The 17,163-nt window shown below is 37.6% G+C and overlaps 1 protein-coding gene across 2 annotated transcripts in view; it reads left to right on the top strand.

Moving 5' to 3' along the window:
- Positions 1–17,163, top strand: part of CDC14A (cell division cycle 14A) — a 175,489-nt gene that overhangs the window by 156,285 nt on the left and 2,041 nt on the right. The window lies entirely within an intron of this gene.

The raw sequence follows: 17,163 nt of genomic DNA, 5'->3' as shown, positions 1-17,163 counted from the left end.
AGGGTCCTAGGAAATTGCCAGCCCATCTACCCCTTAATCTGATTCTGATCCCATGATCCCACTATATAAATTGGGTGTATAGGTATCATAAAAACTTAAATCCATGTAACTAAGGATTAGATGTAAAAAGATAATATATTTACATTTTCCTAACTATATTTATAAATCATATACTTTCCAGCAGGCATTGAGTTCAGTCAGCATTTTCACATACTGATTGTGGATCAGCCTCTTCTTTTGGATCAGAATGCAGATCTTTCCATTTTCAGAAAAAGTGCTAGAGATATATAGATAATCATACAGTCATGTGCTGCCTAATGATGTTTTGGTCAATAACAGACCACGTATACAGTGGTGGTCCCATAAGATTATAATGGAGCTGAAAAATTCCTATTGCCTAGTGACGTCGTAGCCCTTGTAGGGTTATAACTGCAGTACTCGTGTGTTGTGGTGATGCTGGTGTAAACAGACCTACTGTGCTGCAGCCATATAAAAGTCTAGCAATACAATTATGTACAGCGCGTAACACTTGATAATAAATACCTGTTACTGGCCTATGTATATACTGTGCTGTACTTTATATCATTATTTTAGAGTATACACCTTCTCCTTATTAAAACAAAAGTTAACTGTAAGCCTCAGGCAGGTCCTTCAGGAGGTATTCCAGAAGAAGGCATTGTTGTTATAAGAAATGACAGCTCCACGTGTTACTGCTCCTGAAGACCTTCCAGTGGGACAAGATGTGGATGTGGTAGACAGTGATATTGACTATCCTGACCTGGTGTAGGCCCAGGCTAATGTGTGTGTTTGTGTCTTCATTTTAAACAAAAATTTAGGAAGTAAATACTAAAAGTATTTAAAATAAAAAAATATAGGATAAGGATGTAAAGGAAGAAAATACTTGGTACAGTTACACATACAATGCTTATTTTAAGTGTTAATTTCAAGCAATTGGGAGTTGATAAAAAAATTAAAAAATTGTAAACTAAGTATTATAAAAGAGCCAAAAGTTAAAACAATTAAGTTTATAAAATACAAATGTTACAGTAAGCTAAGGTTAATTGATTATTGATGAAAGAAAAATTTTTAACATAGATTTAGTATAACCTAAGTGTACAGCGTTTATAAAGTCTACAGTAGTGTTCAGTAATGTCCTAGGCCTTCATGTTCACTCACCACTCACCCACTGACTCACCCAGAGCAACTTCCCGTCCTGCAGGCTCTATCCATGGTAAGTGCCCTTTACAGGTGTACAATTTTTAAATCTTTTATACCATATTTTTACTGTATATTTTCTATGTTTAGGTATGTTTAGGCACACATACTTACCATTGTGTTATAGTTGCCTGCAATATTCAGTACAGTAACATGCTGTACAGGTTTGCAGCCTAGAAGCAATAGGCTATACCGTCTAGGTTTGTATAAGTGCGCTCTATCATGCACACAGCAATGAAATTGCCTAAGGATGCATTCGCAGAATGTATCTTTGTCATTAAGTGATGCATGACTATGTAAATACCTTGCAGACTACATACGTAAAGGTATTGTGTAATCAACATTTATAGCTGAATGCCAGTAGCATCGGTAGCTTGACAAGAATAATGTTCTACTTTTTTGTTCTCCTCTTTGCTGGTAGAACCATGGGGGCATTCTTTAGACAATTGTTAATCTCTCCTAATGATGTTTACATAACTTGATTTGGGTCTCGTTCCATATTTTGTTATTTCTTTTCACTTCTCCTCCTTCTCATCCCTCTTCTGGCTAGAATAGAGTGATTTTTAAATAATTCAATTTAAGTAATAGTCTGTGTGGGCAGTTGCTGCCACTTCCCTTCTCCTCCCTCCTAAATTTATCATCTTATTGTAAAGAAAAGCATTTATAAATAGAATTATCAACACAACATTTTCCTCCCTCTCACCCTCCCTGGAAGTAAGAAGCAGCAGGTCTTTGCAGCAGACCTTCTCCACTTTAACTTTGCTTAGAAAACCTCCTGTGAGCGGGAAAGCTCCAAGTCCTGCTTCTGCTGACTTGTGGTCAAAAAGCTAAATTATGATGAAAATCCCCACTTTGTGTGGAATAAGATAGGAGATTATGAGTTATTTTTGTTTATGGTCCAGTGGAACTTGTCTAATTATACTGGGTTTATTGTCTAAATAAGATCATACTTCTAGTTCTAGTACTTCTGAAGATGTGAGATTAGGAGCCTTGAAGAACTAGGAAAATCACTCAATAAAAATGTTTTAAAATTCTTAGGTAGGAAAATGAAGTCTGCATGGCAATATCCTCCCAGAACCTTTAAGAAAGACCCAGAAACTCTTAGGGGATAGGGGTGATGGGTATTTAGAGGGAATCTAATATTTTAAAAGCTACAATTAGCATCTCTTTTGAAAGCTGCAATTGCTCACTCACTTTTTGCAGCAGTTCAGCCCCCAGAAAAATGTAAAAATGATTTCCTTATTCTGTCATTAAATCGTTTAACACAGAAAACAAGAACAAATGTTAAGGATTCCTTATAGTTGTGACAGAATGCTGAGGAACAGTCAGATTTTATTTTTATTAATTTGTCCTCTTTTGCTAGTCTTGCAGTTTCTACTGCCCTGTGCAATGCACACACACAAGGCTACATTTTTGTTGACCCACTTACTGTAAAAAATGAATTTCACTCCCTGACACTCAGAGGAGTCTTCAGAAGCTTAAGAAATGAGGGACATGTGATTATGGTGTAGGTGGGGTGGAAGTATTTTATTAAATTGAAATTACTTGTGGTATCTGTCTTGAATATTTGCTATGCTTTATTTTTATGACACTTAATCACTGGATTACTAGTCATCTACATTGACCTTACCTGACCCCCAACTCTGAGTTAGTTCATGTTGCTTCTCCCATAAGCCTCTCTATATCCCACCTTGGTCTAAATCAGAATACTCTTTTTCACTCAGAATTTTTATCATCCACTAGACTATATGCTTTGTGAGGGCAGGGATGGTGCCTCTGGTTTTTATAGTTATATGCCCTGTGCATGGCATATATTAGGCACTCATTAAGTATTTGTTGATTGGATAAAATGATGGATGGTTAAATGAATGAATGCTCTATAGCTTTAATAATAAAACTATACAAATAAGTGAAACTTATTATAGCCTGTAATAAGCTTTGTTATGCACTCTTCTATCTTAATCTTCAAATATTTGCAGGGATATTCTCATAGTGAAGGTTGTCGGTAATGTCAGTGGTGCCATTGTCTCTTGGAATTTTTCCTTCTCCATTCAGTTGCTTCCTCATCCCTGTTGTGTTTGGATCTTTGATGATCTTCCTAACTTGTCTCTTTCCACCTTTAATTCCTACTTTAAAGTAGGGTTGGCAAACTTTTTCTGTAAAGGGCCAGATAGTAAAGATTTTTAGCTTTGTGTCCCAACTATTCAACTCAATACATAAACGAATGGTGTGGCTATATTAAATAAAACTTTATTAACAAAAATAGGTGGTGGGTTGCATTTGGATAGTGAGCTGCAGTTTGCCAACCCCTGCTTTAAAGCATTGCCAGATAAGAGATACAGATTTCAACATCTTATTTCCCTGTTCAGAAATGACCAGTGGTCCCTTAGTGCTAGAACATAAATACTGACTTTCTTTGCTGAGCTTTCAGGCCCTCTGTACTGCATTTCTGTAGTATTGTATCTTTGCACCAGCATTTATCTTGCTTATTCTCTTGTCTTCTTCTCCCACAATGTTCATGCCTACTGCTAGTCTTTAGGAAGCCCTTTCTCGGAAGCCCCCTGCTCTCCTTACCAATTTCTCATCTTTAAATAAAGACATATATTACCTTCCCTGTCTTCTGTGAAGCTCTCCCCAGTAAGTGGAATCCACTATAATTAATACTTTATCATGCATGCTATTACATACATGAACATCTATATTTGTTTACATATTGTCTGTGTATGTAAGAATTGCCTCCAAATTTAAACTTCCTTTTGCAGACATTTCGAAAAGTTCTTTTATAGTTCATGGTTTCTAACACAGTACTGGTTACAGGAGGGAATTAAAAATTAAAATCCTCATTTGGTTGAAAGTTGAAAGCAAAATGGAAATGAAATATTGTGTGCTTCCTACTTTCCCTCAGCATTCTTATACGACAGTTGAAGTTGGCTTAAATGTAGTTCTCTTTTCTAGTGTTAGTAGCATTTTTATACTCAGTTGGTTAATGCTGCTCTTTGGTTATGAAGACTGTGGATGTTTTCTACCTCAAATTTGACCAATGTAAGAACAATCTTGGTAGCCTATGAATAGGTTAAGTTCTTCTGTGTTCTAACATCAGGTAGAATACGTATGTATTTTAAGGAATTATTGGTCCTTAAAGTAGGACCTGGAATGATATCAAAATATTAGAATCTAGCTTTATAAAATAACCAGTTTGATGAAAATCTGAGTGATCGACAGTGCACTAAAGCATGGTTCATTTTTACTTTGGGATAATGTTAGTGCTGACAGTGATAAGCTACTTATTGATTGTTTGAATATCCATTCCCAGTAAAGTGCTGATACTTTCCAGTGGTATGTAGTAGTGTTTCCTGATATCAACTTGTTGTCTTTTCCCTCTGCCTATTCTCCATTTTAAAAATTGGCCATCTTGTCCTGATTTTAAATAGGACATTTTTATTCATCTGCTTTTGTTGCTATTAAGAAATACCTGAGGCTGGTTTATTTGGCTCACAATTCCGTGGGCTGTACCAGCACGGCACCAACAATCTGCTTGGCTTTGCCTGAGTCCTCAGGAAGCTTACAATCATGGTGGAAGGCAAAAGGGGATCTTGCTTATCACATGGCAAGAGGGAACAAGAGAGAGGGAGGATGTGCGAGTCTCTTTTAAACCACCAGATCTCATGTGAACTCATAGAGTGGGAACTCACTCATTACTGGGAGGACAGCACCAAGCCAGTCATGAAGGATCCACTCCCATGACCCAAGTACCTCCCACTAGCCCCACCTCCAACACTGGAGTCACAGTTCAACAGGACATTTGGAGGGGCTAAAACATCCAAACCATATCAATATTCATTTATTAACTCATATTAATATTATTAAATATTAACTGGGTGTTAATATTTATTACAGTTAAAGATTAGTACTAGCTTTCTATCCTTCTGTTGTATATTTACGTTGCTGTGGTTTTTTATCCTTCCTCTTTGTTGTGGCATTGCTTTAGATTTGATGTAATTTTTCAGCTAAGGGATACTAACTACATATCAAGAACATGAGCTCAATCTCAGTATTGAACCACATCTTTGGCATTCATCCAACATTGAGATTTTTTTTCCCTTCCCAGGGGGACCTGAGAATGTTACTCGACAAAGCATCAAATTGTTATGAGGTCAGCATGGTTCAGATGATGCCTTTAAATATGCATATAAGCTGTTTATATGTTTGCAGTGTTTGTAGATATATGTAACTATAATTTAAGTTTCCAGTGTTAAATAGTGGTTTATGTTAATTCTCTTTATGAAGCGTGTCAGCTGTTTTTGACTGTACATTTGAAAAGACTTGAAAACATAAAACTTACTTTAAGTGATAAGGTTGATCAGAAATATATAATAGGTAAGGATTAATTTATATTCTCAATGTATTAGAGTTATGAATCGCCTTGGTTGTTTAGCTTAATTTTATACTTTCTTATGTAGTGTCAATAATACTACTAGGTCAGTAGAAAAGAGCCTTATTTTAATCTTGAGTCTTACTTTTTTGGCTAGGAGTAAAAGAAAGCAAGTGCTTTTTATATACCTGTAAAAGCTGGCTAGGTGCAATGGCTCACACTATAATCCTAGCACTTTAGGAGGCTAAGGCGGGAGGATCACTTGAGGTCAGGAGTTTGAGACCAGCCTAGGCAATACAGAGAGAACTCGTATCTTAAAAACTGAAATTAAATGAAATGGAAACTTATCCAATTAATAAAGCTATAGCTAATATTTATGTAAGTGTCTAGCATGAGCCTAGTATATTTTTGGTAGAGCAAGGTGAGACAAATACATAAAAGCCATTGTCCTCCACTAGATTAAAAACTTCATGCAGGCATCTTCTGGTAGAATTGATTTGCTCTCATATTTCTGGTCCTTTCTATTTTTGTACTGCTGCCAGAATCCACTTAAAATACCAGTTTCCTAATGTAAGCCTTTGTTTAACAGCTTCTGTGGTTGAAGAATAAAACTGATTATTATAAGATTTTTCCTCTTTTTCCTGAAATTCTGTACTTTCACCATAATATAGCTATATACAGATTCATTATTATTTATCTTGCCTGGCGTCAATGTGTACTTTCAATCTTAGGGCTGCTTTTTTAGTTATGGAAAATTCTCAGCCATCATTCTTCTTCTTTTTTTTTTTTTTTTTTTGTAGAGAGAGTGTCTTGCTGTGTTGCCCAGGTTGGTTTCGAATTCCTGGCCTCAAGTGATCCTCCTGGTTTGGCCTCCCAAATTGCTGGGATTACAGGCTTGAGCCACCACACCCGGCTCCACTATCTTTTTGGATATTGCTTTACTGCCTTTCCCCTTATTCCCCTTATTTTCTCCTTTTGCAATAGCCCCACAATTTTTTTTTTTAATGGAAGGAGTCTCACTCTGTTACCCAGGCTAGAGTGCAATCTCGGCTCACTGCAACCTCCACCTCCCAGGGTCTCCACCTCCCAGGTGCAAGTGATTCTCCTGCCTCAGCTTCCTGAGTAGCTGGGACTACAAGTGTGCACCACCATGGCTGGCTAATTTTTGTATTTTTAGTAGAGATGGGGTTTTGCCATGTTGGCCAGGATGGTCTCAAACTCCTTACCTCAGGTGATCTGCCTGCCTCGGCTTCCCAAAGTCCTGGGATTACAGGCATAAGCCACTGCACCCAGCCGATAGCCCCCAAACTTACATTCGACCCTTTCAATCTGTCCTCAATATTTCTTACCTTCTGTTTTATATTTTTCAGTTCCTAAGCTCTAGCTGTATTCTGATTGAATTCCTCCTATTATTTTTCAATTTGTGAATTTTCTTTAATGTGTCCATTCTGGAGTATATCCCCCAGTCCACTGACCTTTGATTTCAGGGGCTATATCCTTCTTTTCCAGCATTTCTAATTTGATCCTTATGATAGCCATCTGTTATAATTTGGGCCCGCCTGTTTTTGTTTTATGGCTTATTTTATGTGTGTGTGTATATATATATATATATTTTTTTTTTTTTTTTCACCTGGAGGATCTCAGGTGATAAGGCATTTTGATATTGCTTTGCTATTTGCATTTCACCCTGTGAGAGTTTGCCTTGTGGTTGCAGACTTTGTCAGTTCTCATAATGTTCATTTGCCTTGTGTGTTAGGGAATTTGGTTGGTAGGTTCAGATGGGATGGGAGTGTTTGTGTGTTTCTCTCCTCTTTCTCTCTCTGTTTTTCCCTCCTCATCTGCTGGCCTTCTTGTTGGCTCTACCCGATCATCTAGGCCTTTCAGTCTAGAAACAGACCTTAATGACCCAGGCTTCTATCTCTTGGTGAGCTCCTCCCAGGCTTTCTTCTCAGGCAGGGACGTGGCTCCACCTCAGCCCTGGCCCGAGGGCAATGGTCACAATTTCTCTCAGCCTCCTTCCCCATTGGGAGAGCCTGACTCCACCCCTGATTTCAGGCAAGGGGCTTTCGACCTATATACCCACATGAATGGAACACCTAGCCACCTCTGCAGGCTTCCAGCTGTGTAGCCAGAGTCCCACCACTGTCTTGATTGTTTCTGGGCCACAAAGATGTTGATCTTGCTTTTAATTTCTGCTGTGCCCTTTCTTTCTTCTTCATCTTTAAAAAATATTTAATACATGCATACAGAGGGTAGTTTGGAGTGTACTGTCTCGACATGAAGTAGGTCCAGTCTCTGCAGCTTGCCGTTCAGTGCCTTTTTCAGCTTTCCCCAACCAGCTTTCCAAAGTCATTTCCCTCCACTCCTGAGCATGAACCTTCCACTTCTGCCAGGCAGTTTCTTATGTCCTTGAACGTGCGCGGCTCCTGCTCCTCTGTGCTTTTCTTACATGCTATGTCCCCAACTTGGTCTCCCTTCCTCCCTCCCTTTGCTTCTCACCCCCTTTCCATCAGGAGTTGGCCTAAGTCCAACCTCCTCCTCTGTGAAGCCTTCCTTAATCTCACCAGACCATAGCAATCATGATGTTTTTTGAAGTCGTTCTGTTTGTATTAGTTATTGGCCTTCCTCATCCCTCTTTCATATTGAGAGTCACCTATCTTGTGGATGTGGTCCTTGAATCCTCACTGAATTCCTTGATTGAGGTTAGAAAATGTCTTTTATTTTTGTTATCTCCAAAGCATCTGGCATTGAGCTATGCTTACCTGTTTGATTGTGGGTATACTCAGTCCATACTTGCATCTTTTCTAATATTGTGTAGGTCATTTGTTTCTTCCAAAAATTTGAATTTTACTGTGTGTGCGCACATGTGTGTCAGATCTTTAACTTAGAAAGGCATATTTTTATTGCATCTCCTTCTTACACACACATACACATACATGTGGATGTGCATGCATGTGCAAACAAGCACAGACACCACGTGCACATTGCTTGTAAAGTCATTGGATTTGCCCGTAACAGAAACCTTTGGTAAATGACGCAGGCTCTCCTTGATAGTGAATGTCTAAACAACTCAAAGGTTGATATATGTGGGAGAGAACTGTTTTTATCAGTTTAGAAGTAGATATTTTTCTCTCTTGGGCAGACTGTTTTGAGTCCTTCAGCCTTCTGTTATGAAAAACAGTAGACTGTAAGAGAAAATCAAGAAGTCTCCATTTGAAAGTGAGCAAAATAAGGTTGACCCGTTCTATCTCATTTTCCCTTATTTAGTCTTTAAGTACACATTACTTACTGTCTGGTAGCTCCTGAATCTTTATGGTTAAGAGGGGAAAGGCTGTGTTCCCACTTCCTATTAGGAACCTCGTTTCCATGCTCTCCTGTCTTTTGAAAACATCATCCAAGGATGCGCCTATCTTTTTGTCCTCATCACTGTTATTACCTCCCTTCATCCCTGGAAGACTTTTGCTTCTACTTTTTAGCTACCTGGGCACTGCCAACATTCTGGACAACTGTAACATTTTTCTAATCATTATCATCATCCACTGTTTCTTGAATACCTCCTATGTGCCTGGCATGGTATTAGGTACTTTATATCCATTATCTTATTTATTTAACCTGCTATTTACAGATGGGGAAATCAAAACTCAGAGTGGCAATGACTTGCCCAAGGTGTCACAGTGATCTTATTTTAAACTTTCTTAGCTTCAATTATCTTTATTTTTGTTCACTTGAAAATTCACTGAATAAATCTTCTTATTGCTTAGCACATTGCTTCTGACATCTTGAATCCTGCCAGCCTCCTTTAAACATTTCCCCCTCTTCCTAACTCTGCTCCATGCCCTCTTTCTGACCCTGCCTGTTTCCCCAGCCATCTCAGTTCACCTCTTTCCTTCTATAGCCTGCATAGTCATTTTTGCTTCCTTTTTCCAACATTCTCACTTCTACTTGGACATTCTGTAACCACTTGATTACCAGCCTCCAAAATTAGATCAGTTCAACCATCTGTTGTATCTGTTCCTCCTCTCTCTCCTGTGAGCACTGTTGGAGAAAATCCCATTACTTTGCCAATTGGCTCCATCTCAAATGTGTTTCTAATTTACCCGGCCCTTCAGTGCTCCTAATTAGTTGTTTTATCCCTTTTTGGCTCCTTTTCTCTTCCCCACCTGGCTGTTCCAAAACTTTTTAACATTTTTCACCAACACAACCCCTTCCTGATCTCCAGAGCCAGCTGACCCTGCTTTGAGATCTGCTAAGAACATAGAATTTATCAGAAGTAATTTCCTCTAACTTCCCTCTTCTCTATCTCAAAGTTTATCTGCATCTGGACTCATCCATTTCTTCCTTCCCCTTTAAATCCAAAGAAACTCTGCTGTTTTCCAATGAGAACTCTACCTACCTGTACTGTTCTTTCCAGAATCTTTCATGAAGTTGCCCTAATCACTTCCTTCTCCTTTTGTATCTTCAGCCTCTTACCCTCAGTTTGCAGGTCTCCTCGACTGCAAATGTGCACGTCCAAGTTGGTAGGCTGGTGGGGGCTGGGGAGGAGTCTTCCCTTGGCCCTATCTTCCTCTCACAGTTTCTCCTTTATGGCCAAACTTGGGGAAAGAGAAGCCTGCACTGCCCCTTCCCTTGTCTCTTTGGTACTCCTCCGCTCTATAGCTGGGAGGTGGCCCCTCATTCTGGTGAAAGTCTCTCCCTCGGATTACTGCTGACTTCTTCAAGGCCGGATCTGATGGGCTCCTGTTAGTCCTTCTACTCCTAAGCCTGCCCCTTAATGATTGTCCTTACATTGGCCCTTTTCTCTTTGGGTAACCTCCTGAGCATTGGACCTACACTCCCAGCTTCCTCTGGGATGTTACCTGGGATGGAGAGAATACAGGTTCCTTCCATTGCCAGCTCCTCTTTGGTTTCCCAGCCGAATCATCTCATCTTTATTCATCCAGTCATCCAAGCTAGACATTTGGAGTTAGCTTTGACACTACTTCTGCCTGCCTTTCCCTTGTCACACCAGCCACTAAGTCCTATCAAGTCTCCCTCTAAAATGCCTCTATCCCTCCATCCTTACCACTGCTGCCTTAATTGGGGTCTTCATGAACTATTGCATAGCCCTTTCTGTCTTCCTGTCTCTTACCTTAAATCTCTCCTCTATACTGTTGCCAGGGTTAAATTTCTGAGACACAGAGCTAATCAAATCCTTCTCATGTTTGGCTTCGTTCAGTGGCTCCACTCTGCCTACTGGGTCAAGTCTGGCTCCCCTGGCTTGGCATTCAGGGTTCTTCCCTGTCGGGCTGTGTGCCTCCCTGTCGGGCTGTGTGCCTCCCTGCCAGCCTCCTCTCCAGCAGCTCTACCTGGCACGACCTGCCTTGAGCCTGAACTCTAGCACTTGCAGTCCACTCTGCTTTCCCTTCTTTCTCTGCTTGGTTTCACATTTCTTGACCTGGCTCAATAGTTATCTTTTTGATAAGCATTTGTGACCCATCTAAACAGAATGGCTCTTCCTTTCTCGACTCTCCTAGGAGTGCTAACGCTCTCATATTATAGTCAGTTATACATGATTCTCTCCTCTGCTTTCCTTTAAGCTTCTCAGAAACATCTCTGTTTCCTGAGGTTCCATAGTACAGTATAAGTGCCTAATAAATATTTATTGAACTAAAAGTCAGATAACGTATCTGGGTTCGTGAATGTTAAAGTGCTTAGGAGCCTGGATCTCATTGTTAGCATATGAAGCACTAACAAAATACAAACAAGTTTCCAGCTTGAGCTTTAATATACAGTAATCTGGGAGTTGTGTATTTTTTTTCTAGAAATGTGGCTTTACTAAAACAAGAGAAAATAAATTTTAACTGAGTTTGCATCAATATAATTTTGGTGTTCAGATGAACTGAAAACACTCATGTAATGGTTGGCTGAGTCAAGCTGGGTGTCAACAATCTGTCATCTAACAATTGAGCTCTTTGTGATTGTTGAAAAGCATATATTAAATTTCTCCAGAAAAAAGAATCTATTAAAAATCATGTAGGAAGGTGAAAGACTATTTTATATAGCATTATAATGAACCCAAATTGGCTTGATAAGTCTTGAAGTCCCTGAAATGCACAGAGAACACTATGGAAAAATGTACACACACCTTTCGAACCTGATTTTAACACAAACCTTCATCCTTTTATCTTAATATGATGCCAATAAAACCATACCCAGCTACATTTCATCTAGTGTTATTGGAGGAAATATGTATCATATTAACAGAGGCAAATTCTTTCAGTATTGTACATATTGGGTACAATATACACTACTTGGGTGACAGGTGCACTAAAGTCACAGACTTCACCACTGTACAATTCATCCATGTAGCCAAAAACCACTTGTACCTCAAAACCTATTGAAATAAAAAAAAAAACATACTTTCAGTATTGTGAAACCACAGTTATGGAAATAAGTATCAATGCACGCATTTTATGTGTTAATTTGTAAGCAATGCAAAAACTGGAAACTCTTATTACAAAGGCATAAAGAGACATAGGAGTACAGAGGCAGTTATGGGTGTATTTATTTTTCCCCAGTGTTGTATTTGTTCATTAAAACTTAAAACACTATAGTTATGTATAAAATACCATGTTGCCAACCATGTATTTTTTCCTTTAATTTCAATCACATTAAAACAAACCATTTTTATTTTAGGTGCTTTTTGCCTCTGTGGTTAGAACTTAAACCAGGGATAACCAGTACACTATTTTTTATTCCTTAAAGGACTTGGGAAAATGTAGGAAAGAAAATGGCAGTGTGGCAAAAAGTCCACGAACATTTCGAAGCAGGATTTTGACCTTAGTAGGATGCTAACATTCCAGGCCGTTAGATCCTTTGGTTCAAGTTATTTGAACATTAAGACATCGTTACATTCATTTGCTGTTAAGGACCTTAATCTTTCATTATTCTTTATAATTTGCTGTTTTTGATAGCTAACATGTTTTATTTATTAACCATCTGTACAATATTTATATCTATAATTATTAGACATTTTCCTGCCATGATTAGGTAACTGGGCTGTTTAAAAAAGAAACACCTCCAGAATAGCTAAAATTTTAAAGTTACTACCTACATCTGCCAAAACAGATTAGTAGCAGATTTCCAGAACAGAACAAATTGTCTTGATCTCCTTACCTAACACTTTGTTTTATGTCAAATCTTACTGCTTTCAGGGAACAAGACTTCTTGATGGAAGCTTATATTTTGACATAAAAATTTTGGGGGCTGCAAATGTTAAGGCAATTTTATCCTTATTTTTCAGGTTGAATATTGCTACATTATTAATTTTATGGTATTCATACAATAAGAATACCACATATCCACAATAAAGTTGATCTGGTCCTAACTCAATATAACTCTGTCGAGCTTATTAATTAAATGAGCTTGAATATTATATTTGAGAAATTAAAATCTCTTGGTTATATAAACAAGGGCTAACTTCTAAAATAATCTTCAGGTATAAAAATTATTTTCGCTTTCTTTATAACCATCTTCATTGTCATTGCTATAATTTATTTTGTATTTCAGATTCATTAATTCATTATTGTAACAACTAAAAGTACTGGGCAATCAGAATTAAAACTTTAATCAACTCATAATACTTAAGCGTGGATGTTCTTATAATGAAAATTTCTTTTAAATTTAGAATATTCCTGAAAATTCTTTGAATTCAGGCCTGATGAAAATCATTCAAAAATGTATTTATCTTTTAATGCAACAAATATTTTTTAATAATTTTTTTTATTCACTCAGAATCATATCTTGCCTAAGGTCATTATTTGTCTATGTTAGGGTGATAGATAATGTTGGATTGAATATGTAGTGATCACAAGACAAATGCTGGCTGTCTTGAGATATTAAACTATAGTAGCTAAGGGTTTGAGCTTTAGAGTCAGACTGCTAGGGTTCAAATTCCAGCTCCACCAATTCTTAATTACATGAATTGGGGCTAATTACTGCTTTGTGCCTCAGTTTCCTCATCTGTAAAGTGGGTTGTCTGAAACATTTAATGCGTGAATATGTATAAGATGTTTAGAACTGTCCTTAGCATATAGAAAGTACTCAAATATCTAGCTCAGAATAATTGACATGTCAAGTAATATATCTAATTTGTTAAGAAGTTCAGATAGTTGTGTTTAATCTATTTTTGAATAATGAAATCAATAGCAATAATATTGTTCATGGAATTCAAAATGCAAATGCAATTTTACTATAAAATATAATTTTACTATAAATTAAAAATGCTAGTAACTGGCTATTATCTTTTCTGGGATATTAATAATTTTACAATACTTGGACATTTGGAAAGCATTGTATATAGTTGGTAGACCTACCTGTGACTACAAAAAAAAGCAAGAAGTTATGCTTTGTTACAATGTGTATTAGGTCAAACCAGGCACTCATGTGGCTTATCTATCTATCCTATCTAAGATTTCAAATGGAGAGTACTTGTGTTTTTCCTTGAGATTTCCTCAACTGTGGCTGAGTACAAATGACCCAGAGAGGCCCTCAGCACAACCCCATAGGATAACCATGTGATACCTGAAATTTAAATATTCCTGTCATCCAACACTGTTGCTCCCTGAATAGAAAGGTCTCATAGTGTTAGTTATGCTTTTAAGTGAATAGATCTTGGAGACTTGAACAATTCTTTTTTCCCCTTAGTGCATTTCTTTCTTTCTTTCTTTCTTTTTTTTTGAGACGGAGTTTCACTCTGTCACCCAGGCTGGAGTGCAATGGCGTGATCTGAGCTCACTACAATTTCCGCCTCCTGGGTCCAAGTGATTCTCCTGCCTCAGCCTCCCGAGTAGCCGGGATTACAGGAATGTGCCACCATGCCCTGCTAATCTTTTGTAGTTTTAGTGGAGACGGGGTTTCGCCATGTTGGCCAGGCTGGCCTTGAACTCCTGACCTCAGATGATCCACCTGCCTCGGCCTCCCAAAGTGCTGGGATTACAGGTGTGAGCCACTGCGCCCGGCCCCCTTAGTGCATTTCTATTAAGATTTTTATTTTAGATTGAAAATGAAAGGAAGTTAATTTGTTACAAAATACTGATGTCAGAATAATTTGCTGAGCCCTTTTTACTGATCTTTTGTTTCCCTTTCCTTTATGCCATATAAAGAAACCATGGAACATGTTTTGTTTTGAGGACTTTGGTATTGTATTTTTATCGTCTAGTGCTTAATAGATACAACGGATGTTCAGTAATTATTTGTTGAATGAATTGAACTGGTGGGACAGAAGGTCAATTCGTTGGCCAAATGGTGTCATCATTTGTTTGCAGAGGCCTGCAGGGCCAGTTAGGCAACATAAGAGAGCAAATTAGGGGGTTGGAAAAGGAAATAGTGGGGCTTGTGGTGAACTGTATCTGAGGCTAGATTAAACACCAGCCAGAGTTTGTGAGCTCTGTGTGAAAGTAAAGGCTTTGGCCAGAAGACTAATGAATATATTCTCTATATGAATAATAGAAATCTTTAAAATGTTCTAGATTATTTCTGTTTTCCAGTTCACTGGGTACTGTGATGCATTAAATAAATACATAAATAAATAAATGAATATATATGTGTGTGTTTGTATATATAAATATATGCACACACACATATTTGCCCCTCTATATTGATGTACATATGAAATACTTTACCCTATAAAAAAGTTGGTTTAACAAAGGTCGCTTGTCTAATGTTTATTTGCTACATCTCCGTTTATTGATAATTGATGGAGCTTGCAAAAACAACTTTGTTCTAAGTTATGTGCAATTTGAAGAGTTTCTAATTTCTGTTAGTGATAACATGCATAACTACTAATCGGAACAAAAGTAAAAGTTAAATATTCTCAAGAAAGCACTAGCTGAGCACACACACACACACACACACACACACACACACACACGCACAACATACCTTTGTGGCATTCTTACAGCTGGAGGACTTAACTGGCTCTGCCCTCTGACTGCTTGCCAGACTTAGAAGAAACCGAGAAAAAGGAGGTAGAAAAATGTGCTCTAATTGCGAGCGTGGTAGCTGGCGTCCCTCAAGTGGAATGTATATGGGCTTCAAGGCTTTTGACCAACTTCACTGGGCTTTCTTAGGGTCTTACCTCTTTTATTCGCACTGTGGTTCAGGTGTATTTATAGTATAGTGCTCTGATTCTTGATCAGCACCTATTTTGAAGTATTAGCATGAACCACATACAAGAAAGTGAATAGCCAAACCTTTTCCATTCTTCCTACAGCTGTTGAAACTGGCAGCCTTGAGAACCACCCGTTTCCCTTACTACCTCTTACCTAAGCCTTTCCTGGCGCACGATGTTAACTTTACGCTACGTATATTACTATTTAATGTTGACACCGCTGTCTTTTCATTTCACATCTGTTATGACATTGTGGCTTTCGCCCTTTGCGGTCAGGGACCATAACTCTTTGACATACTGTGTTAATAGGGACTTACTCAGGAAATGGCTGTTCATAGGGTGTAAAATTCACTGCAGTTTTGAAGCTGAGAAAAGATAGCTTGAATCCTTTTGTAAGTTCTTTGGAAAACGGACAGATTCTTTTTTACTGATAACCTATATCATCACCAAAATGGACCCGTCTTATAATTGACTAGACCTGTTAATAAAATGTTACAGACTAATTTGAGAAATAATTATTGGGTGGGAGAAAAGGGCATTTACTAGAAAATCAAGTAAACTTTGTTATCCTCAGGCATTCAATTGGAAGAATTGAGCAAAAAATTTGTTAATGTTTAGATTGATTTATGTTCCTTTTTCTAATCACTGTTTCCTGCTAAAAAAAATAACTATTTGGCAAACTTTCTGTAACTCTCTTTATCTTTTCCTGGTTTATGTCTGTTGTCCCAGGCATTCTGATTACATATCCCAATCACACTCCTTTTATATGTTAGTATCTAATGTGATGTGGAAGAATTTGTATGGTTTTCTTGAAAATTGCCTATTGTTTATTAAATTCCACAGCAAGACTCTTCTGCATAAATGTTTTTGGGTCTTAAGATCAGATTTCAAGCTGGTAGTACTTCATTTCCCCTTAAGGGAAAGGATGTGTAAGATACTTATAAATTCAAGCGTTCTTAAGGAATTTATTTAAATGGCTGCTAATTCTACTGCACTAGAAGCATGCCATTGATATGTACTGAATTAAATTTAAGGATATATCATCTCAAAGTATATTCTAGTAATGTTTAATTAGTTAAAAGTATCTTTTAATATTTTTAAGTAAAACTCATTAATTGCAGAAATGCTTAGAGATGAGTTTAGGCTACCTACTGATTTTTAAATTAAAACTTAATTTTTAATCACTATAAATAAATTAGTAAACCTTTTACAATATGAAGTTTTCTTACAATCACTTTACATAATTGAATATCTCATTCTTACTTAGCTAATGCTTTGTGACTCCCATCTTTTTGTTTCTGTTTTGGCTTAGTTTATTTCACTGATCTTTTGTTTAATAGACCTAAGCTGTCTTGTGTGGAAGGCAGAAGCTGCATGACTTGCTAGAAGTTTTACATGTGATGGAATTTAACCTCAGTTTATGTCT

This window comes from Hylobates moloch, unplaced genomic scaffold (genome assembly GCF_009828535.3).
Source record: "Hylobates moloch isolate HMO894 unplaced genomic scaffold, HMol_V3 SCAFFOLD_5, whole genome shotgun sequence".
Lineage (NCBI taxonomy): Eukaryota > Metazoa > Chordata > Mammalia > Primates > Hylobatidae > Hylobates > Hylobates moloch.
Note: the sequence above shows the minus strand (reverse complement) of the source record. Positions and strands in the feature narration are given on the sequence as shown.